Source organism: Mytilus galloprovincialis, chromosome 6, assembly GCF_965363235.1.
Source record: "Mytilus galloprovincialis chromosome 6, xbMytGall1.hap1.1, whole genome shotgun sequence".
Lineage (NCBI taxonomy): Eukaryota > Metazoa > Mollusca > Bivalvia > Mytilida > Mytilidae > Mytilus > Mytilus galloprovincialis.
Window position 1 is genome coordinate 20,515,990 of NC_134843.1, and position 25,820 is coordinate 20,541,809.

General features: G+C 30.8%; 1 long non-coding RNA gene across 1 annotated transcript; it reads left to right on the forward strand.

Annotated features, from left to right (window-relative positions):
- Positions 1 to 17,851: 17,851 nt before the first annotated feature.
- Positions 17,852 to 20,515, forward strand: LOC143078026 (uncharacterized). The gene is made up of 3 exons (XR_012979004.1): positions 17,852 to 18,388; positions 19,137 to 19,205; positions 19,965 to 20,515. It is a non-coding gene; the product is annotated as an uncharacterized LOC143078026 (long non-coding RNA).
- The last annotated feature ends 5,305 nt before the right edge of the window (positions 20,516 to 25,820 follow it).

The window sequence follows — 25,820 nt, forward strand, 5'->3', positions numbered from 1 at the left end:
TTGGCCCTTTGGGCCAGGTGAGCTAAAAATGAACGAAAAACAAATATGTAACACATAAACAAACGACAACCACTGAATTACAGGCTCCTGACTTGGGATAGGCACAAACATAAATAATGTGGTGGGGTTAAACATATTAGCGGGATCCCAACCCTCCCCCTAACCTGGGATAGTGGTATATGTCTCTTGACTATGAGTAAGTTTAAAAAAAGAAGTTGCATAGTTTCCAGCAATCAAAACAATAGTCGGTCAATCATCTATAGATTGCCAACATGCCATGTATATTATGCAAAAAAAAACAAAAACAACAATGGTATACATGTGCTGAAAAGTCATAAATCAATTTAGAGAAAACAAATCCGGGTTGCAAACCATAGCCGAGGAAAACACATCAACTATAAGGGATAAATAAACAACAGGAACACGGAAGTCCAACAAAAACAAACACCAAAACACATAGAAACAAACTATTTCATAACAACTGCCATATTCCTGACTTGGTACAGGACATTTAAGAAAAAAAGTGAATTGTAAAATATAGAAAGATGTGGTGTGAGTGTTAATGATACAACTATCCATCCAAATAACAATTATAAAAGTAAACCATTATAGGTCAATGTACAACCTTCAACATGGAGCCTTCGCTTACACCGAAAAATAAGCTATAAAGGGCCCACAAATTCCTAGTGTAAAACTATTCAAACGGGAAAACCAACGGTCTAATCTATATAAAAACGAGAACCTGATTTCGTGGCATGCTAAACGTATTTGGGATACCAAAAACACAAATTGTGTTTTAGACATGTAATAACATATATCGGGAAGTTGATCTTTTTACTAAGTTTAAGAATGGTATACAATAACTGAACACAAAATGTTTAAAACTCAAATGGAAAATGACAAAGGAAAGAGTACCTTTTAGAGCTTATATTACATACATTATTTCACAACAATACTTTACAGTTTTGAAATGATGCAGCTAATGACATGTCTTACGTTTTTCAATTTTCTTTGTTGTCAAATGTCTAGCAAGGAGAGCCAATATTACGTATTTATAAAATGAAAAACAAACATGACCTTGTGCAATGCCAAGTAACAGGTATCGACAGATTGTAGATTCATGAATATGTATATGTATATAACATACTAGTAATATTTAGTTAGCTTTTAATTTACTGATAACAAAATCAATATTTATACCAATAAAAACAAATATATATGATCTTATTACAGTGTTGAATCGATAACCTTTTAGAAGTTTATTTAAAGAAGCGACAAGTTTACATGGACCATTTCTAAATTTCCGGGCACGTTTAACAACATTTCCGTGAAAAAAAGGATGTGCTATCCCGTTTGAAATAAGTTTTCTACAGGTACAATCGAACTTCAAAACCAAATCTATATATCTATGGAAAGAAATAGTAAAGGTTTTAAGTAATTTATGGTAACGATATCACTGATTTAATAATTTACCAGTAATTCATAGATTGCGTAAGCCCATTTTGCGTTTTCGCGAAAAGGCGAAGTCAAAAACGCGAAAACGCAAAGTCGAAAAGTCAAAAACGCGAAAAGGCGAAGTGGAAATCGATTTCGCGTTTTCGACTTTGCGTTTTCGCGTTTTTCGAGTTTTCGCGTTTTTCCAAATTTGGCCTTTTCGCCTTTTCTCAATTTAACGATAAACATGTTATTATATAACATTTTAATTATAATTGGAGACAAGACTACAAAGTATAAGTCATTCAAATGATTGCCAAAGTTCAAATCTGTGACGTATTTTAAATATTTTCATATATAAGACAATTTCTTTACATTCTTTGTTTTCAATTACTGAACAAATTTAAAAACAGATGCATTTGTATAAAATACCTTTGAATATACAATTTGCTGGAAGTTATAGTTTGGACATTTTAAAATAAATGAAATTAATCATTATTATCGCCATGGTTACTTAAAATACATTATATTTCATTTAATGCTCTTGTGAATCTAAAGTTTTTAATATTTAAAATAGCTTGTGTGAAACAAAGTTTGAAATTTAATACATTGAGGAGATAAGACTTTTGTTAAATAAAACTTTTGGACGGTTTCGCGAAGCTATCCTAAGACCTGTTATAAGATACTGAATATCTTATGACAGGTCTTATGATCCTCTTACGACTATCCAAGACCTCGCCTCAAAACTGTCGTAGGTTGATCTTAGCAAAGACATCCTAAACCGTCGCATGTTCATTTCATTTAAACAAAAAGTAACCTGGATTTATGGAAAATTCATGTAAATGTAGAATGTGTTTCCCATATATTACTAAACGGATTGATTCATATTTCAAATTTTCAAATATGGAAATTTGTTGATCTACAGGAGACACCAAGGGACAAGAGATATACTGTTGAATGCGGAAGACAATAACAACAATCCTCCCCGTGTCAGAACTAGATTAACAAAGCAAATAAAGAAACTGAATCTGGTCAATAAACAAATATATTTTATAATGTCAAAAATATAATTTCAAGCAAATTGTATACTCAAAGGCATTTTTTACAAATGCATCTGTTTTTAAATTTGTTCAGTAATGATGATGATAATAATAATAATAATAATAATAATAATAATAATAATAATAATAATAATAATAATAATAATAATAATAATAATAATAATAATAATAATAATAATAATAATAATAATAATAATAATAATAGTAGTAGTAATGATAATAATAATAATAATAATAATAATAATAATAATAATAATAATAATAATAATAATAATAATAATAATAATAATAATAATAATAATAATAATAATAATAATAATAATAATTATAATAATTATAATTTCTTTACTTAAAAAGAGTAATTCCCCTTACCGAAAAATAAGCCCTGCGGCAAACATTTGCCGCAAGTTTGGCGCAAACATTGCTGCAAGCTTGCAGCAACCATTTTACCATGCAAATAAAGTTTGCGGCAAGCTTGCGGCAAATATTATTATGCAAATTAGATTTGCCGCAAGCTTGCGGCAATTGTTTGTTGCAAACTTGCTGCAAACTTACAAGAACTACACATATACCAATGTCATGTGTGTACACATTCAATTTATTTCATATAACACAGCAACTTTTTTAAAAAGTCAATTCCTGTCCTTATACAAACAGTCATTTAAAAAATTCTTTCAAACTCGTGGGATTTAAGGAAATGCATATGTATGCATTAGAGTTTTGAAAAAGTGACAGGAGTCATTCTCAAATGACATAATATACCTGTATTGAAAATGAAAAAGGTAAAATCTCAAATGTGTATTGAGTATAAAGCTAGGTAATATTTGCATTACAGAATTTAACTTAATCTTAAAAACATGATCATGATGTCGCAGTACATCAGTTACAAATTCAAACATATAATAGCTTAAGTTTTTTAATCACACATACATGTATATATAGTTGCTTACTTAATTATGTATGATGATAACATTTATCATTTTATCAAAACATGCAGTTCTATGAATCATTTGTACTTGCACAATTACATACTGATTATCCCATATTATTGAACCAAAATGCCTCCTTGATCTCTTATATGTGAAATGCATTTCCAAACACAACCAACATGACTTAGCCACAATTTCAAATTGTTAGCATCCAGGAAGTGCCAACTAGGCATGCCCAGTCAATATTGTGTAATTCCTGCAATGTTCTGGCAAACATACAGAATGGTCAAAGTTTTCTGCAATCTTGCGGCAAACATTCTTTATTATGTTAAACTTTCTGGCAATCTTACGGCAAACATTGATGTTTCTTCAAACTTGCTGCAAGCTTGCAGCAATGTTTGCCGGAAGTTTTAGCTAGCGGCAAACATCTGCAAACACTATTTTTTGTGTTCCTGCAAAATATTTGTTTGCCGCAAGCCTGCAGCAAGTCTGCTGCAAGTTTGCGGCAAACAATTCGGTTTCATTAGGGTCATTTGGATTAAACCAATTTTAAATAAGAGTCTCTAAATACAATATCAAGCTAGACAATTAGGGTCATTTGGATTAAACCAATTTTAAATAAGAGTCTCTAAATACAATATCAAGCTAGACAATTACATGACTAAAACATAATTAATCTACTAATATACACACGTAAACAATATATGTATATAAACAAAATATAATTTCAACAACAAAAACAGCATATAGTTTACATTGTGGCTAAACTTATAAATTTGACACTTTTAAACAAATAATGACATGTTAAAGTATGTGAAACAACTTGAATGACTTAAACTTTGTAGTCTTGTCTCCAATAATATTAAAATTGTTGTTATAATAATATGTTTATCGTTAAAACGCAAAAAGTCGAAAAGGCGAGAACGACTTCGTGATTTCGCGTTTTCGACTTCGCCTTTTCTCAATTTCGCGTTTTCGACCTCGCGTTTTCGCGTTTTCGGTTTATGGAATATGAAAGGCGAAAACGCGAAAACGCATAATGGCTTTAACCGGCCACCATATTTTACCGCATCTGGGCCCATTTTGTTAGACGTCGTCACATATATGCTAATGATAAATGTATAACATTTATGAATGGGTGTAAGCATTTTAGAACTTCCTTCATCAGGGAATTACATATTAATTTATTTAAATTTTGTCGTGGTCAATAGATCTACTATATTTTTATGCTTTTTATAAGCTTTCATTAGTTTGCTTTGAAAAATTTCGTTGCAAACCGCATCCTGTTAAAGTAGACCCCAATGTTTACTGATACATTGCTTTAATTTATGAATGCATAGATATAAATTCATTGTCAGTACTTAAACAATTTCCTCTGTGTGTGTTTTGTCCTTTTTCTGATTGAATCAGACCTATTAAATGATATTGCCTCAATTATGTTCTTTTTCAATGTTCTAGTATCCTCTATTTATTCAGATCAATCTGAACTGTAACTAGTTATCAAAGGTACCAGGATTATAATTTAGTACGCCAGACGCGCGTTTCGTCTACATAAGACTCATCAGTGACGCTCATATCAAAATATTTTTAAAGCCAAACAAGTACAAAGTTGAAGAGCATTGAGGATCCAAAATTCCAAAAAAGTTATGCCAAATACGGCTAAGGTAAACTATGCCTGGGATAAGAAAATCCTTATTTTTTCGAAAAATTCAAAGTTTTGTGAGCAGGAAATTTAAAAAAATGGCAACATTATTGATATTCATGTCAACACCGAAGTGTTGTCTACTGGGCTGGTGAAACCCTCGGGGACGAAACGTCCACCAGCAAATATGTTGTAAATCATCATCATTATTTGTTGTTCTAATGTATCTGATAACTATGTCCTTGATAAAAACTACACACATGTGTCGACTGTAACAGCTTTTTAGAACTTAATAAAGGGAGCCATTTGTCGGTTTAAAGTGTGCTTCAACATCCGATATGTTTTCATTTGAAAAACTAGTTCCTTTGAAAATATTGACATCAAGAAATATTATTTGCTCAAAGGAAAATTCAAGTGGGAATTTCATGAATAATTGATAATTGTTTGATATCTCTAACAAATCCTTTATTTCCTTCTTATAATGTATAACCGTGATGTATTGAAATAAAATCATCATGATACCTTCCATATTAAACGATATTTTTCTCTATGGTCAAACTGAGAAAGAATGTCTTTCATAATTATATATCACAGATTTCCGGGCCTGGCACTTCTCCTATCGCGGCGCTTATTTTTTCCCTAATAAAGCTTCCATTAAAATCAAAAATGTTGTTCTCTAAAATTGATCTGAGTAGATATATTAAATCATGCGTTAGGTAGGCATTTGATTTTATAATCTGATTTATCAAACTGACCATACGAAATTTTAACTATCAATAATATTTCATTAATCTGACAATTAGTGTGCAATGATAAATTTTCAACTTGTATATTAGATCAGACATATCTTTATCAATGTGTTTTGATTCTGTACTATAGGTACCAGAAAATAATCGATATAGCGTCCAATAAATAATGTGACAGAACCAATATGAAGTATGATTAGCCGACTTGGCGGCATTGTGTTTTGAATGATAAACCCATATTTATTAATTTTTACTAATTCCGAATCATTTAATCGGTGTATTTTAGGCAAGATAGGCATATATAGAGGCCCATAATTTATTTGATTACCAAAATTAAGGAAATAAAAGGTGAAGTAATGTACAACACCTTTGGTGTACATGCCTTTGACACATGTATAGCGCCTTCAGGTCAAAGATTTCCAATTTGATGTAATGTTGTGTATTAAATTGGCGGTCACATTTGAGTAGGTTATTGACCTTATCTAAAATAACAACATTATTGCATTTATCGGCTTTCTTAATAATTAATGTTTCATCATTTAACAGAGTAGTAAGGTCGGACCTCTGTAGAACACCAAAATTGTTTCCAAATTTTAGAATTTACATTGAAGATACTTCATACTTTGTATTAAACAGGTAATTTTCAAGGTTGTTGCAGTTTATAGGTGGTGTGTGTCAAGATTTATCTCTGAAGGGACCAATGTCATCCAAGTTACAATGATATAAGTATCGACATCTCATTTTCCTGGCTTATTCATCAAAATTATGAAATAAATCCTGCTTTGCCTTTTTGACTGACGGAGAAGGAATGTATTCTAAATCTCTGGATAATACCAAATACACGTCATCAGTAAATATTCTATGCGAAATATTTACAATAGTTTTCTAGCTTGTGATAGCATCAACTTTAGCTAACTATCCTGCATGGCAGTTTTTTTTCATCCCTTGTTTATGTTTACTTATGAAAATATCTTATAATGTCTAGCCATTTCTGTGATCACATATCGTAGACTCGTATCTGAAAGACTTTTTTGAAGGCAATATTAACAAAACAAAATGGTAGGAGGCGTGATGGATTTTCATTAGCTCAAATACTTTTGTAATTATGTTAGGAGTAACAAGTAGTTCAATACATGCTAATTTAATGGACTAGTTATTTCAAGTAAATCAATAATTAAACCTATTTATTGTTTATTCCTTATTCTGATCACGAGAACATGCAATAATTTCAAATTCATATGTTCTTATCATCATATTTTTCGTTGGAAAACTCTTCCTCTGTGCTTTGGATTTTCAAAGATTTCACATGAAGATCCTCAGTGTAACTCTTTTAACGTGTTAATATATGATTTTTTTGCAGAATATGTCTCAACGGCATCATGTTTGGAGTAATACATGTGACAATAACATCAATTATGTAAATCAGAAAGGATTGACCAAAGGTGCCGTACATCCTTTCTCGAAACAATAAATAACTTTTTCAACTTAGTAAGCGATTTATTTCAGTGACATATAGCAATGTTAATGTTTCACATGCTTTTCCGTCGTAATAGCATCGCTTACATTATTTATAGGAACCAGGTTAATTAGTAACGAGCTCTAGAAAGATTAGGAACACGGATCACCAACTAAAGGATGATACAAGGGAAGGTCTCATGCAAAGCAATTGCAAATATAGTAATACTAACATCATGTGATCATTATATTTTTAATATATCTACAATAAAATATTTATAGTATGTATACGGAATCTTCCGAATAAGATTTGCTATCAGAATTCGGAATTATGTTGGAACACGTGTTAGGTGTAACTTGTATACAAATATTATTAATGTGTATGACAAACTGAGAAAGAGTTTATATTCGTGATAACATCTTTTGTTTTCATTTAAAAACTGAACGAGACATGCTTTTTTTCTAATTTTGATATACGATTAAACTCGATGTTACAATTTTAAAATAAATATGTTTATTACCAAGACACACTTATTTTTCAACATTGAATGATGCCATGCTAAACAAGACCAGTGTAATTGTGCATTAAACTAGTTGTTGCTCTGATTTTCAGAAAAAGATATGTGGTTGTGACAAAAAAAAAATTAATTTGAATGGCTAGTTTTTTTTTATAGTAAATTAACATGTTTAATTTGGATGATGATTATTCCAAAATAGTATTGTTTTCACTGCCACTGAGCTGATGCTAATATAGCATGGCATCACAATAACTTGCACTTCCTATTCAAATCATTTTTTTCGTCAAAATAAGCAGCTCAATGATATCATCGCGATAACTTTATTGTGACTTTTGTTCATCTTTGAGCCTTCCTGATTATTTTTCTGTTGATGAAACGCATGTCTTGTGAACAAACGTTTTAATCCTGGTATATTTGATTAGTTTATATACAAACATTAGAAATTCGTTTTTTTTCCTGAATAGGAGCATACGATCTGCACATATTGTATGCATTGGTTGACCTTTATATATCAGTTGATACGTTCCGACTTACAGCAGTATTCTCGTCAAAACCATGATGGTAATACTCTTAACAAAGCACGAACATTTTGCAATTCGGCTCAAAAGCAAACCAAACCATTGAAAGACTAAAGCAATATTGTAAGGATACCGTTGACGATTCATTAAAGATGACTTTTTTAGGAATTGATATTGATCTATTCCTTAGGTCTTTCCATCAAAAATAAAAACGGTCATTCTGAAACCTGTTGCGAGCGTGGCAAAGATTATATGTTTATTGAAAGATAAAACGCACAACGGGCAGGATTCTGCTTGATTTCCTTATGATGACATAATATTCTAAGAAATTTAAGTGCAATCTGGATCTGGCATGTCAATATATTTTTAATCTGTGTTGATTGTCATTTTGCTAGGTTTCGTTTGTAACATATACGTTTGTGTATACTGAGATATATCCGAGTTTCTGATTGGGTTCGTGTTGCTAAGTGTTTAGTTTTCTATGTTGTGTCTTTCGTGTCTGTTTGTATTTTTATTTTTTGGCCATTGCGTTTTTAGATTATTTTCGATCTATGAGTTTGATTGTCCCTCTCGTATCTTTCGCCCCTCTTTTCTAACATTGACTCGAATCATTTCCCAACTAAATTGTACTGTATCTTTTGTTGTTTGTTTGTGTATATTATATTAGTATAGATATAGGGGAATGAATGAAAAGTCATAAACACTGTTGAAGCCCGCAGCTATTTTGAAAGTCGACCTTTGTAATTTTTTATTTTATTTAAAGTTTGGTTAATTTGTATATTTTTGGGGTTTAATGTGAAGTCCATCTTCGCTACACTAGTCATTTTTGTAAAAAAAAAAAAAGTCATCTTGAAGCCCGCTGGTGTTGGTATTTAATACATTTTTTCAGATTGTTTTTCGAGACATACAATCCAAAGGCAAATATCTTCAACTACAATGTCTCGCCAACATTATCATTCAGGGGTATTTTATAAATTAGTTATTGATCTTATAGATTTTAATGCTTTTCGATATTTCATAGATACCACGTTACTAAGTTTACGTGTATCACTATCTATATCTACATAAATGCACATAAAGATAGAACATATTGTTTTTATTGAATAAAGAATAAGCAATATAATGAACGTTAATTTTTTTTCTTCTCAAATATGAAAGTGAAAATATGTGTCATTGTAACAAGAATTGACCCATACAATAACTGACAAACAATTAAATATAATTAAGTACCTGTCAAAAGAAAAACACTATGTAATTTTAGTAAATCTTGCTTCATTTCTATTATCAAAAGAAACACTAAATTATTTATTTAAAACATTGTGTTAATTTTCATTTATAGCATGTTAATTTGGTCAAATAAATATTGGATTTCATGTATCAAATTTATGAACTGTTTAAAGGGCCTCGGCAGTTTAAATAGTCGGACTACAGTCTGAATTAGTGATTTGAAAAATCTATATGTGGTAGATAATTTTGACTAAAATCTGAATTGTCTAGTTTTATCAGTTTGTCTTCAGAAGGTGGGTTGTTCACTCCATGCACACCAGTTTCTTTCACCAACAATAAGTTATGACAATGATTAACAAAATTAAAATAATGTTGGAAAAATGTTGCATTGAAAAACAATTCACCTCAAGAGATAAAAAGGATATAATAAAATTAACGGTACCAATTTTCTTGCACCAGATGCGCATTTCGACAATACATGTCTCTTCAGTGATGCTCGTGGCCTAAATATTTGAAATCCAAAGCTTATATAAAAGATGAAGAGCTATAATCAAAAGGTCCAAAAAGTATAGCCAAATCCGTGAAAGGATAATATTCGTTCTCGTGTAGGTTGGTTAAAATGCTTGTTTACTTAATAAAAAAGATACATGTATGTTTAATCCAAATAGATAACCGTCCTTGTCTTTTCTTTGCAGAAAAAAAATAATTGAAAAAAAGAGCCGAAAGATTCGTAATGGACATCTAAAATCTTTGGTAAAAAATAAGCTGACAACACATTGACACAATTAGAAAAACAAATCATTAGACAAAATGCAAATAACAGTACACACAAGGAATTTTAATACATATGTAATTAGCAACACGAACCAAACAAAAAAAAAACAAACAATTAACTGCAATATGTGAACACGAAAAAGAGCTACTGTAGAATAGTATACATAGGTTATATAAGCGTGCCTTAGAGTCACAAATCAATACTACGTATACTCTATATTCCTTAGATTTTATAACCTTGTAATTGTATAACCCAAAACGAATGCTATCGATTATTATTCAATATAAAAAAAAACTACAAAAGAATTAGATCTGATTAGATGTATACTTGCAGAAATAATAATTGGTTATCAACGTGTGATTTACCTAATTGCAATATATACTGGTCCTTTTTTAGAATTTCGTTTAGAGCCTTATAATATTCAAAATACTTGCCAACTAAGTTGGTACGTAGAGCCTTATAACCGCTGGAAAACGGTGTAAAATAACTGTAAATTTCTTTGTGGAATAGAATATATAATTGAATTGTAAAACATGGCTGCATAATATTTTTTATATTTTTGTAAATAACAATCATAACAAATGAATGATATTTTGTTGTTTACATTAAGTAAAGGGATCGACATTTGACACAAACAAAATTTAAGAAAATGTCATCTTAAAGCATATTGTTGTATTAAGCTAAAATCTGATAAAAACTATACTGCATATTCGTAGGGCGTATAGACTGTAATTTCATTTTGCGTCAGGCTTAACGAAGAATTGTTATCTACAGTTATAAGGAAAAAGGGAGAAGGTTTGGATCCATTAAAACGTTTAATCCCGCTGCAAATGTTTGCACCTGTCCTTAGTCAGGAATCTGATGTACAGTAGTTGTCGTTTGTTTATGTAATATATACGTGTTTCTCGTTTCTCGTTTTGTTTATATAGATTAGACCGTTGGTTTTCTCGTTTGAATGGTTTTACACTAGTAATTTTGGGGCCCTTTATAGCTTGTTGTTCGGTGTGAGCCAAGGCTCCGTGTTGAAGGCCGTACTTTAACCTATAATGGTTTACTTTTTAAATTGTTATTTGTATGGAGAGTTGTCTCATTGGCACTCACACCACATCTTCCTATATCTATATAAAAAATATGCCTTATTGAAAAAAACATCCACACATTGATATCGGTCGAAAAATTATATCGATAATGAACATGTGCAAACTGTCACAAAAAAAAATATTCTGTGGGATCTGTGACAATAATCAAGCCAATATATATATGCAGTTGTTCATCACTCTTAACTTATTTCATCATAAAAACTTGAAATCCTTGTGCGTGCTGAATTTCCTCACACATAACGGTGTAGTTGTAATACAAACTGCACTGTCCTATTTTTGTTGACACCACGAACACTTTACAATTGTCAGATATTACGCAATACTGTGCACATCTAATATTACTTCTTGCTGTCATGACTTGGTTGGGCGGTGCAGTGAGCATCGTGTTATTTGAGACTAACTGATACTGAGCTTGTCCCTTTTTAAAGGGTATATACCCTGTAAAAACACATTTATAAAAACTAGTTTGTTGAATATAAGATATTTTTTTATAAATTGCAATTCAACGTGTTTGGTGGATGAAACATCAATCATATTTTAATTGATATAATTCGAAAACGTCATTTTATTAAAATTTTAATTGTAACTTTTTTTCTTGGAACATTACACTGAGGTTTGTTATGTGAATAGAAAAAAAAGCAAATGTTAATCTTTTCCAACCTTAAATCAATACAAAATAATGCAAATAGAGATTTAATTTAATCATTCAGGTGAATATTTGCCGATAAAGAAAATAGTAGTATCATTTTCAGTCTGACCTTGATATTAGAAGTGAAGAATATTAAGTAATGATTTACAGCAAAGTTTACGCCATTAGTTTCGGTATTGAGCTTACAACCACTGTTCTAAACATGTTCATGTAAATTCTTATATCAGTTAACATACCTGATTTGTATACTGATAATCTCCAAACTCCTCCGCAAATCTGTTCAGGATCGCCGATGCACTTACTATTACAATCATTATCCATGATGTAATTATCGGTTACATTTTCAGGACCGTACCGATAAGGGTCATCACCACAAAAACAAAACATAGCAGCCTATAAATAATTGAATCTATATTTAAGTTCAGGTAAATAGTAAGTAAGCTTAAATCGCATAAGAGAGTTGGTGATTGCTACGATTTGCAGGTTATTGAAATGTTGATTTTTAAAAATACTACTGCCCAAATAAAGTTCAAGAATTTTATTGACTGGTTACCCATGACCATGCTGATTGCCATTTGTAAAATGAAAAAATGAAATATGTTATAGGTAAATTCAAAGTCAAACAACACATTCACTGCATTGATATTCACAAAATATACAGCTTTTGTTTCACTTAAAATACTGTGTGTTTAGTTATCAGTTTTTAGGTTTAAAAATAGCTATGATATTTTCGTATTTTATATAGATTACAAATAAAAATAGTACTTATAATAACTATCTTGGTGTTTTTTAGGGGGTCGGTTCGCATTATTTGTTGTGTTATTATTTCGTTATCGTTTTTTTTTTTGCAGACAAAGTTAGAAATCTCAGTATTGACAAAAACGTTTACCACGTTTATTTGTAAAGGAGTTGTTAACTTGAAATATCCAAGGTAAAGGTCTGCATTACATACCGATATATCTCGGTTCTCCTTTGTCTATCAGCAGTCTTTGCTGAGTGTTTCCAATTTAATAGAGGTCAAATGTATAATGGAATATATTTTTGTTTTATTAACAGCATAACTTCTTTAAAAAATCTTCTGTTAGTGAATGATTGTTTTCATATAATTTCATAAACATATAACTTGTGTCGTATAAATCTATGTTCTAATTGGTTCAAATGTTATTAGACGAATAATAACATGCGAACATGCAACATTATTTACTATCTGATGACGTAAACGGATTTTTATTAAATTAATTAAACTATAGTATGGGAACCATCAATTTAAAATAATACCCCGCTTTATATAGCTTCGCTATTATGTTGAAATTAGCACACAACTAGTATTTAATGATTTAAAAATGTTGTATCTGTGGATAAATGTGGAACCGACCATTTTTTACATTTTTGTGTTTGAATTCATAAAATAGTTAAAGATGTTCTTATAAACTAATATAAGTTGTTTTATTAACACGTACTTTTAGATGCAACTGTGTAGAAATACTTTCAAGGGGAGCTTTAATCAATGAACGTACTACCTATAGTTTGGGCATCAACATGTTTAATCAAGTTTTGAATACATTGTGATATTTGTTTGCTTTTTCTTTTTTTTTTCTCTCGATAAGTACAAGTTAGATGTCGTAACCGATGAAGGAAGGACAAAACAAGAAATATATTATAACTAAGCGAAATCCTAGACAGTTTTCCCCGGAATTGGTGTACTTGTCTTAAACGTTATTTTCTTTATTTCCTCACTGTCTGTGATCATTTTAGGAATCAGTTATCTTTGGAAAGTACCGCTTGTAATGTATTGAAAGTGTTGGGTTTTCATATTACAACAACAATACCTCTGTTCCAAAGTATATGTAACCGTGTTCTTTACAGTGAAGCCAACACATGTTGTTTTCCATATCTGAGTGGAAGGTTCCTCCTTCCAACACATATTCGTGTGGCAACAATCTTGTATGTGCATCAATGAAACATCCAACGTACTCATCGCTACCTGTATAAAGCAATACTTGAACACAGTTTACGAGTTAACACGGACCATTGATAAACCATGTAGTACCAGTTAAATAACTGTGCAATCGTTACCTACCATGTGTGTTAAATGCACACCGAACATTTAATTGACTCTTTCCGGGTAATGGAAGGAAAAAACAAAATGAATTTTAAGTTATTTATATTTTAAATTGGCAAAATAAAAAAAGAATATGTTAGCAATACAGTTAATTTCCCTCTCCGAGTTCCTGTGCTGTCGTGAAAATCATTTTCCTGATTTCATGAATAAAAAGAGTAAAAGAGTATAATTTCCTATATAAGAAACTCACCAATGACCGGTAACTGACACTGAAAAATGAACAACACAAAAGATAGTTATAGAATATAATCGAAGAATTAAAAAAGCGACACGTATTCAACGAGTGACCGAAAAACACATTACAAATGTAATTCACGAATGCGCAAATTGTCAATGATTTAAAGTATTGTGTTTGTTTTCGTCTGTAAGAATTATAATATAAATGGTAACTGTATTATAGTATATCATATTGTTGTGTATATTTATGCCACTGCTGGTGGACGTTTCGTCCCCGAGGGTATCACCAGCCCAGTAGTCAACACTTCGGTGTTGACATGAATATCAATAATGTGGTCATTTTTATAAATTTCCTGTTAACAAAAATTTTAACTTTTCGAAAAACTAAGGATTTTCTTATCCCAGGCATAGATAACCTTAGCCGTATTTGGCACAACTTTTTGGAATTTTGGATCCTCAATGCTCTTCAACTTTGTACTTGTTTGGTTTTATAATATTTTGATATGAGCGTCACTGATGAGTCTTATGTAGACGAAACGCGCGTCTGGCGTACTAAATTATAATCCTGGTACCTTTGATAACTATTATCTCAAATTTTGTGTCTTTGAGTGCTTTTACGATGTAATTCTAGCCAATAAATAGACAATTGACGAGAAATGTCAAATATTAAATGAAGCAATTGAGAAAGTGTTTTAATTCTCTCGTAAATTTCTGTGAAAATCTTCCGGAAACATTGTGTGTTTGATTGACGATAGAAATGAGCAATTATTAAAATCATTAAATCGGTAAAATAAAATAAGATAAAACACCGACCATCTAATAAACCACATTGTTTATAATAATAATATTATCAAAATTGTAAAATGTCTTTAAATATTGTTCTTTTCCATCTTTTCATGTTTGTTTTGTTTTACTTAAAATTTGTTGACAATGTTGAGAAAAATTGTTACCATACTCTGTAACAATATAATAATAAAAATCAGTTGATGACGCATGGAAGATGAAAGTATTATTTTAGTAGTTATTGACAGGATACACAAACTTGTTCATAGTTTCAACTTCAAGACTCTTATGCAATGACCATAGATTAAATTCAGGTATTGTTGTTGGTTTCAAATTTACAAAGGACTTAATCTCTGATCTTATTGCTTTGGGTAAAAGTCTACCTATTCCAACTGTATAGATGTAAGGATGAACCGTTTCGGACGATTTTAAATACATGTAAAAAAGTAAGAATTCGTAAGGCAAAATAACAAAATCTGAAATCGTATTTGAGTTTAGTTTAAACATATTTCATTGTCTAGATATACAATAGGATTGGATACAAGTTATCACAACTTAAGATAATCCTCTCAATATAAGTACAATATACAAAATTTCAAGATGACAGCAATTATATATTTCAGTACAATATATAGTAAAATAGATATCTCATGTTTAAACTGTATAACAGTTGTAAACGAGTACACTTTAAGATACAGCAATATTAATCACAGAATCTTTTTGGATGGCGTATATAATTTAGTACATTTCTGAGAAGGATTGTGATTTGTTCAACAGTCATTTCGTCTGTTCAAAATAAAATATGTTCTATGGAGATATCAGCTAAGTGTTGAATGTTTTTAAAGAGCTGTTTTCTAAAGTTAAAGTAGAGTGGATATTCTAAGGAAAAATGAATCGAATGGACACCCACATTCACAACTTGGGTCATTAACAAATTAACTCTGTATAAATCAGCTTTTAAAGGACTACATCTGTGTCATAATTTTGTATGTAGTATATTTTCCATCCTGTTTTCAATGAAATATCGTATCTCCAGATGGTGTTTTTAAAATTTGGAGATGATTGTATGGATCTAATATCTAATGGTAATACATTCCATGCACGAATTGGAGAAGGGAAAATGAATTTTGAAAATATGTCCCTTCTACATCTCGGTACTCTATAGTGAGAACGGTTTCTACTATTATAATTAATATCATCTGTCTAATTCGAGATATAATCCATGAGATATTCTGGAACATTATTCTATTTTATGAAATAATCATAATTTACGTCTACTTCTTCTAGACCTCAAAGTTTCCCATCCAGTTTCAAAAACTAGGGATTCTATACTTGCAAATTGCGGAAGCCCAGTAATAATTCTGGCTGCCTCAAACTGCAAAATATCTAACACAACATCCAGCCCATAGCTCACATGCATATTCTAAAAGTGGAAGTATGTATGCAAGATATATCTTATTAGGATTGTTTCTGTCAAGAATATATTTCAATTTTCTCAGAACAAAAATTTGTTTAGTGGCACTACAGCAAATTTTATCTATATGTACTGACCACTTGCAATTATTAGAAAAAGTAACACCCAAATGTTTATGGTCATCAACCTTTTTAATAAATTGTCCATTAAATTTCAAATTAATAGGCTGTGAATACTTACGGACATTAAAAACCATATATATTCTGTTTTCTGTGGATTAAAATCTACCAGCCATTGTTTTGACCAATCATTTAGTGTTTCTAGATCCGTATTTAATCTCCTTCCTATATCTAAAGCATTATTCGTCGAGGAATACACGAGTGAACTATCATCGGCAAAAAGTCTAACTAAACATTGAATTTCATCTGCTATTTCAATAATAAACATCAGAAATAATAAAGGCCCAAGTACTGAGCCTTGAGGCACACCTGCTTTTAATGTTCCAAATGCAGATTCTGAATTTTTTTAGAAGTAATTTCTGTCTCCTATTACTGAAATACTTATTAATCCAACCCAATAAGTTGCCTTTTATGCCATAAATTTTGATTTTTTTCTGATAGACCTTTATGCCAAAGTCGGTCAAAAGCCTTCGATATATCACAATAAATCAGTCACATAATTTCTTTATCTTCCATAGCTAAACAAATTCTGTGATAAATCTCAATCATTTGATGAAATGTGGAATGACCAGGAACGAAAGCTGACTGGAATTTATACAATAGCTTCTGTTCAAAAATGAAATTAAAAATATGTTTATAAACTATTTCTTCAAAAACTTTACCCACACAACTTAACACTGCAGTAGGACGATAGTTTGAAACCATCGATTTATCCCCTTTTATGAAAATAGCTAAAACATTAGCATCTTTCCAGCAATTTGGATGAACAAGTATGTGTTATAATACACCATAAATTCACGAGTCTATAACTAAACAAATTTGTACTCGACAATGAAAGAAAAATGAACAAAACAAACAAACATAAGCAAAAAATGTATTTACATAAAAACATTGTGACAACGTATGAGTAAATTGATATTTATAGGCGTAACTTTTTCGAAAAAAAATATAATAATATTTTGATCTTATCACATAACAGTAAAACCGTTAAAAAAACATAAAAAAGATCGAAAACATGGGTGATACTTCAAAAACCAAAACAATTAAATTATCACACTAATCGAGTAGACCCTAGCACAAAAACTCGATGACCTAGTTATAGATAAACAAACAAACTGTGAATTAGATGGGTCAGGATCCCTAATAGACCTTGAGATGAGGAACTCAGATGACGTAATTAAAAAAAAATATTAGTCCGCCATACAATTGTGGATGCTGTGATTTTAAAAATGGACATAAATGAACAATAAGAACTGTTTTATAGAGCTGATGTGATGAGAAAAGAAAGATGTAGATTTGACCTGAAATAAATTATTAGAAAGGACAATTTTTTTATTGAATTTTATGATCAGAATTTTGGGATTATTTCATGAGGAGAGTGACATTTTTCACCATCTTCCGGGGTCCAGCAATTTGCGAAAAAAGTAATCTCACTTGCCACCCCGAAAATTTAACCAGACATGTATAAATGTATCAGCTTCGATATGAGCCATCATACATGTTCAAGTAAACGATATGGACTGAGCAACGGAGGAAAACGTTACCATTACGGCCTATGGAGAATTAATTGTAAATGTATACCCAAATTAGAAGCTTAATTCCAGAAGTTTTCAGGCTGATTTATGGATGATTTCACCTTGTACACCACCGAAAATGATGGTTAGTAGTTTTTTATTTATACCTAGTTATTATTAATGGTTTAAGATAAATATTATTGATAAAGATCAGCAAAAACTCAATGAAATTTTCGCTTTTAAAATGCATTACTGGCACGGGGCTGAACACTTTTTTTAGGCACAATCATAACTTTGTTTACTTCCGAGATATCCTTAAGGAATTTGTTTACTACATTGAAAAAGGCAAGAAATAACTTTTAAATATTATTAAATTGTAAGTAAACATGACACAATATAGTCTTTGTTATGTAATTATCACTTCGGTCTACAGGAATACCTGATAATCATGGGAGATAACACACTTCATACGAGTAAAGTGAGATACATCATCGCATGTGCTTTTATCCAATGATTTGACCCCTGGTCAGTAGATATATGCAAAAAAACAGAAAACACATGTACATGTTTTAAGAAAATCATGAATTATTATTTTTAATGCACTTGAGCAAAACAAAAGATATTGTCATTTCTCAGTGAAAAGGGGGAGGGTCAAACCTTTTTGAAAACAATATTTCTGCACCGATTCAACTATTAAGCTAGTTAGCTACTACCCATTGCTTCTAATATAAAAGGTTTAAATGAAGGTTACTAAGCCACAAGGGAGAAGCATTTGTCTTTCTTTGTAATTAAACTTTCAAGAAATAGATTTTTCTCTCTCAATAATACATGTACTTATGTATTTAAATCAAATGATAACACAGCCTGAGTAATTTTTTTTTGTCTTATTTCAGTTCCAGAAATATCATTACTTTTTAACCTGAGATGGCAAACTAGAGGTTTTAAAAAGTCCTGAATAACTGGTAAGCATTTTGTTTTGTTAGGCAAGCTCTAAATTGTTTATTTATGGTATTTATGCAATTGAAATTACAGTCGGTATGTTAAAAATATGCAAATATGAAAACTGTTGCTATGGTCTTGATATTGAATGGAAAGGCTTAGTTACAGATCGTTTCGACTCAATATTTCGAGTTAAATCTTGCGGCAACTGTTTCTCACGTAACACTGCAAACTATATTTAGCACTATTTTGATCTGTCGTTATTTAATGACGCCATAATACATGTGATGTCACAATGTTTCCTTTAAAACCTCATGTGGATTTCTCACTGATAAAAGGTTTTCACTGAAATACATGTTAAAAACATTTTTTCTCAAATAGAATTATGTGAAAGGACAAGTTTTGAAAATTTGCACTATATTGCACTCTAATTATATGATCAGGATGACTTTCCCAGTAATTTAGAGTGCTTTCCACAGTTTTAAATACCAGATTTCCACTAGTAAGAATAATTATTTTGGTGTTGGTTTTTTTATAAAATCTTCATTTTTGCATAATTTCTCTGCCAAAATGCACTTTAAGACACAAGAAAATTTTATAGAATGCTTTAACAGGGTCTGTGTATTGTAATTAAAGGTTATAATCAGAAGTTTTGTCCTTGTTTTGACTAGTGAATGTATTCTGGAAGAAATTAATTATACATACACATTGTATTCAAAATAAATGAATATAGCGACGAAAGTGTCATTGCCTTATAGTGCTAAAACAACTTTTTTTTTCAGAAATGGACAAAAATACACAGATTTATTCAGAATATTATACCGATGAAGATCACATAAAAATATTTGGAAAAATCAGAAGTATTGATTTCAATATGGGTCAGGATCCCTAATAGACCTTGAGATGAGGAACTCAGATGACGTAATTAAAAAAAAATATTAGTCCGCCATCCAATTGTGGATGCTGTGATTTTAAAAATGGACATAAATGAACAATAAGAACTGTTTTATAGAGCTGATGTGATGAGAAAAGAAAGATGTAGATTTGACCTGAAATAAATTATTAGAAAGGACAATTTTTTTATTGAATTTTATGATCAGAATTTTGGGATTATTTCATGAGGAGAGTGACATTTTTCACCATCTTCCGGGGTCCAGCAATTTGCGAAAAAAGTAATCTCACTTGCCACCCCGAAAATTTAACCAGACATGTATAAATGTATCAGCTTCGATATGAGCCATCATACATGTTCAAGTAAACGATATGGACTGAGCAACGGAGGAAAACGTTACCATTACGGCCTATGGAGAATTAATTGTAAATGTATACCCAGATACTTTTTAAACTGGATTAAGAATTATATCAATGTCTCATTTAAGGTAAGTCTGGATTTTTTATTTGATGATATTCTAATATGTTCGTTACAAGTATTTTATAATGTTATAATCTGAAATATGTTAACATATCCATATAATTAATATTCTGGATTCATTTTATAACATAGTCAGTACAAATATGAGTTTTTAATAATGTATTTTTTAGTTAGAAAAAAATAGTTCACTTAAGTCCTTCATTCCTCCAATAAACTTTTTGGTAGCTTCGGGTGTCTTTTTAGCAAATATACGCCCATTCATCGCCCAGAACGAGTCGATTTCGTGTCTTTTCCTGGCATCATTTAACTTTTCATCAAGTACTGTCGTTTTTGTGTGAGATCTTCATGATCAGTAATAACTGTTTTATCCGGACTATTCTTAAACTTTCTCTTCTGTTGAAATGTAGAGTTCTTAATTTTCCAATTCCTAAATCGACAGATTAACTGGGCATTGCCATATTTATTTATAGATGTGTGACCTATCAATATAATCAACTGTTATATTAACATCAAGAAGAGATTTGCATAAATCAACTATCTTCTGATCCGGTTTTCCTCAAGGGACCATTATGAAAACGCAGAGAATTTCGCCTCCCATATTGCTGTAGTTCCTCTAGATCAATTCCAATTAAGTCGACTCTACCATTCATTTGCTTATTGCTTTCTTTAAGTTCTAAATTTTTAACCATCAAATCGGAAATCTTCTGCTCTTGTTTCTCTATTTTAGCTTCGAGATTGGAAACATAATTTGACAAAGCACTGTCTACACTAGCTTTAACAACATTACCAATTAATGGACCGATACAATCAACAAAATCTGGACTAGCAAGGGTATGTTTAAGAACTTCTGATGAATTGACTGACTGACCTTCAGTTGTCGTGAACATTATAGGAGGTTGAGATGGCAAACTAGGTGAAGTACTCGGTGATGTGTTTCTTTGTACTACTGAGTCAGTGTCAGACTGTGGGCCATCATGATGAGATAAAATTTCTTATTTGAGTGAATACGCATTAACCGTTTATTGAACTTGTTTTTATAGTTTAATGAACAGTGGAACTCATACATGATAAATGTATACTCAATCGTACCATAATTTAATAAGCGCACATTTTAACTATCATGTTATTGTTAATGTGTCATCTACAGTTTAAACATTATTCACGAACTCTTATTGCATGGTTGTCAATAAATACTAATGGAGTAAATTGTATATATGGTGTAAATACTGGGAGTGTTTTCGTCCGCGTGTCGTGCCGCCAACCTCAGTTAGCCACTAGTGAAGTCCCGTTTAAACCAGTTTATTGTTTAGAACTTATCGTTAAAGCAATTACCGCTACATCAGTGTGATATTTCTTTTAATATTCCTCTACTGTTTTTGATTCGAGTGTCACTAATCAGTCTTTTGTAGACGACACACTCAACTGGCGTAAATATAAAATTTTAAACCTGGTATCTATGATAAGTTTATTTACAACCACTGGGTCGATGCCACTGCTGGAGGAGTTTTACTTCCACGAGGGTATCACCAGCCCAGAAATCAGAACTTCTGTATTGAAATAAGCTATCATTTATATGTTCATAATTATAAATTAAATGTCAACAAACTTTGAATTTTTAAATACTTAAGCTTATCTACTTCAGGAGTAGATTATCGTAGCTGTATTTGGCAACAGTTTTTGGAAATTATGGTCCTAAATGCTATAAAAATTCGTACTTTATTTGACCTTCTTAAAAAACATTTATTTGATCGTCACTGATGAGTCTTTTGTAGACGAAACGCGCGTCTGGTATGAATATAAATTTCAATCATCAAGGCAGAAATAAAATATATAGTTGAAGTCAATAATATAATTAAAAGAAAAACACTAAACTACATAAATGGTCATAAATAATAATAAATACCCCTTAGGTCACATGACCCAAGTATTAAGTCAAATGACTTGAGCATGTCAGGTGACAATAATGTTCTTTAACATCTAACACTTGTTGTCTTCTTCATTTCATTTTCTTTTTCTTTTATTTTATTTTTGGCAACTTTTTGTGTTGTACACTCTGATGTTGTGTATAATCATGTTTACCTGAGTAGTTTAGGTATATGATCATATATGATCTTAGTCTAAGATACCTCATTTTTCAAATAAGTTAGAACTTCGATTATGATTCAAAACATCACGAAAATTATGATCAACTTACCTTTAAAATTAGACAAACTGTCTAAGTATTATGAATTAAAATTATCCAAATCACAAAGATGATGATGGCAAATAAAGTCAACAGTAGTATACCGCTGTTCAAAACTCATAAATCTATGGACAGAAAACAAAATCGGGGTAACAAACTAAAACTGAGGGAAACGCATTAAATATTAGAGGAGAACAACGACACAACATTAAAATGTAACACACACAGCAACGGAGTAAGCATTAGACAAAATCCGATGAGAATAACCAATATAACATCAAAACCAGATACATGAATTTGGGATAGAAAAGTACCGTCACACGTCTTATAGTAATGTGAATTCACACTCAAATATAGGAGAAAACAAACGACACAACGTAAACACAACGTAAAAATGTTACACACACAGAAACGAACTAACAATGGCCATTTTCCTGACTTGGTACAGGACATTTTTAAAGAAAAAAATGGTGGGTTGAACCTGGTTTTGTGGCATGGCAAACACGATGCACATTTATCTTATATTAAAAACCACTATCGGATGGAAGTGAAATTCTCCGGTAAACATAAAATCATTTAAAATATTGTAATATTATAATGTAACATCAATTTACTTTTATCAGATATTCTCCCTGGATACCTAATAACTAATATATCAGGGATACTTAGTGTAATGCTGTACACTAAGTAAATTGTTAACAGCAATAGAGTGCAATAAAATATATTTGTCACGTTAAAAAAAAATTCAATCATTAAATCTATATTGAGTTTGATTACAAATATTTACTGGTTTTTTTTAACCTTGTGTCAGATATTCGAAATACTCTGGTTTCATCCATGTATTGTCATAACAAATCTCCCTTCATAAAAAACCTGGTCCCTTTTCATAATTAAAGAACATTGAAATTGAAGGAAAAAAACATTTTCCACTTCTAATATTTCATCAACAGAAACCTGACTTTTACTCTTTTAGTATCGTCATTTACTTTTAATTTAAAACTGTCACAATGTATCAGAGTAGTACAGATTGTATATATGGTTATGGACTTTGTGTCAAATGATATGTATAAAAGCTGATATTAAATTCATTTAATAGGACAGCAATGAAGAGTCTCAATACACTACAATTTTACAAAGTATTATCTTCATTCACAGTTCTAAGAATGTATTTATGTTTTAAATCTATTCCTTCATACTACTCTTTTTGTATTTGAGTTATATTAGACTCTTATGAATAGTAAAATTATCGTACATTTGATTTTTTTTAATAATTCTGTTTCTTTTCGTAAACACATTTATAATACCTAACAAGCCATACGTTTGTAAGTGTAAAAGAAAAAACGTTATCTGGACTATTGTACGAAAAGTGTAATTTTACTGCATATGTTATAAAATCGAAGTAGATACATTTCAGGAAATGTTTTTTTAAATAATAAATTATATCCTGGCTAATATGTTTCATACAGTATCTGGGGGGACATAAAGAAAAACATGTTTGAAAGCCGATGATTTGTCAGGGAAATAATATGGAATATAAATAATTGATTTTTAATAAGTACTAAACATCGTGCAAGCTCACAAAACAATTTTCAATTTTATACATTTCAAATACTAAATATTTCATTAGCAGTTCGAGGTACTATCTCGTCAATGTGTTTGTATTGTCTTTCATTTTTTTGTGGCGTGTTTTGTATATGCGACTTTCTGTATTTCTTTGGTTCTTATAACGTGACTCTGTACTTTAAAAGAACCCGTGAGTATGTCATTATGATATATTTCTATTATGAATTACAAAATACGTTGAACCATAAACGTCAAAATCATTCAATTGCGTAGTGTTCTAACTTCATAGTGTTTTCTAAGAATTCAAGTATTTGTTCCTTACAACGTTCATTTTCACCACTTTGGTCTCCTTCCTCCTGTTTGTCGGTGTTATTATCATTTGTATTAATTTTAACTGGTTCCTCATCGAATGAAAAACAGCAGGTTTTTTTTCAAGGTTTTGAGTCTCGATATCTAAAAGTTTACTACTGAAGTTTTTTTGTTTTTTCAATTGTACTTGTCATTGTGTCAAGTTTTTTCTTCAGTGCAGCTTGCTCGTCGTGTACATCTGATAGAAATTGGCTGTTTTGTTCAAGATGATTTAACCGTTGTTTACAACTGTTCATATCTGTATCAACAGATTTAAACCTATTATCAATTAACTCCAATCGTTCTTCTATTTTATCAAGCTTTGTCATTTTGAGATCGATGCACGTTACCTTTTGACAGAGTTCTCTTAATGTATTTTCGATTCCCGGTGACATGGGATAAGTCATAAATGGGGAAACGGATGGCGGGGGTAAACAGGTGAATAATGATGTTGATATGTCATTCCAGGTGTGCTTGTTAAAGGTGTGTATTGAAAGGAATTATTCATATCTTTTACAACGTTATAGGTGTCATTTGATTTCTGCTCACTAGTGTTAACATGTACCTTGTCTTTCTGTTTCTTTCCCGTAGACTGTTTTATACACTGTCGTTTATCTGCAAAACTGTTTTGATCTGACGACGAGGAATCAAAAGTATATTGCTTATTTTGATTTTGATTGTTTCTTCTTTGTCGTGTCATAACTTTAACTCATGTTATAATCCAAAAACATTTAATATTTCGCTACTAAATTTTTCACAGCCATTCATTCCGGCGCATGCTAATATAAAAATGGATCGATGCAACAGCTGGTGAAGTTTTAATTCCCCGTGTCTTCTGTTCTGACATGAATTATCATTGATATGGTCATACATATTCATATAAATAAACTGTTTACAAACTTTATTATTAGTATACTAAGGCTTTTCCATCTAAAAAAAAGATAACCTTAGGCAAAACCTTTAGGAATTTTGGTCCTCGATGTTCTTCCACTCTGTGCTTTATTTGGCCTTTTTTTACTTTTTTTTTTTAATTCGAGCATTACTTTTATACAAAACGCGTGTTTGGCGTAAATACACAATTTAATCCTGCTATCTTCGATAAGTTTATATACTATTTCGTGCAAATCTTTGCAGACAATGATACTTTTAAAGATTTATGTCAGATAGAGCAAA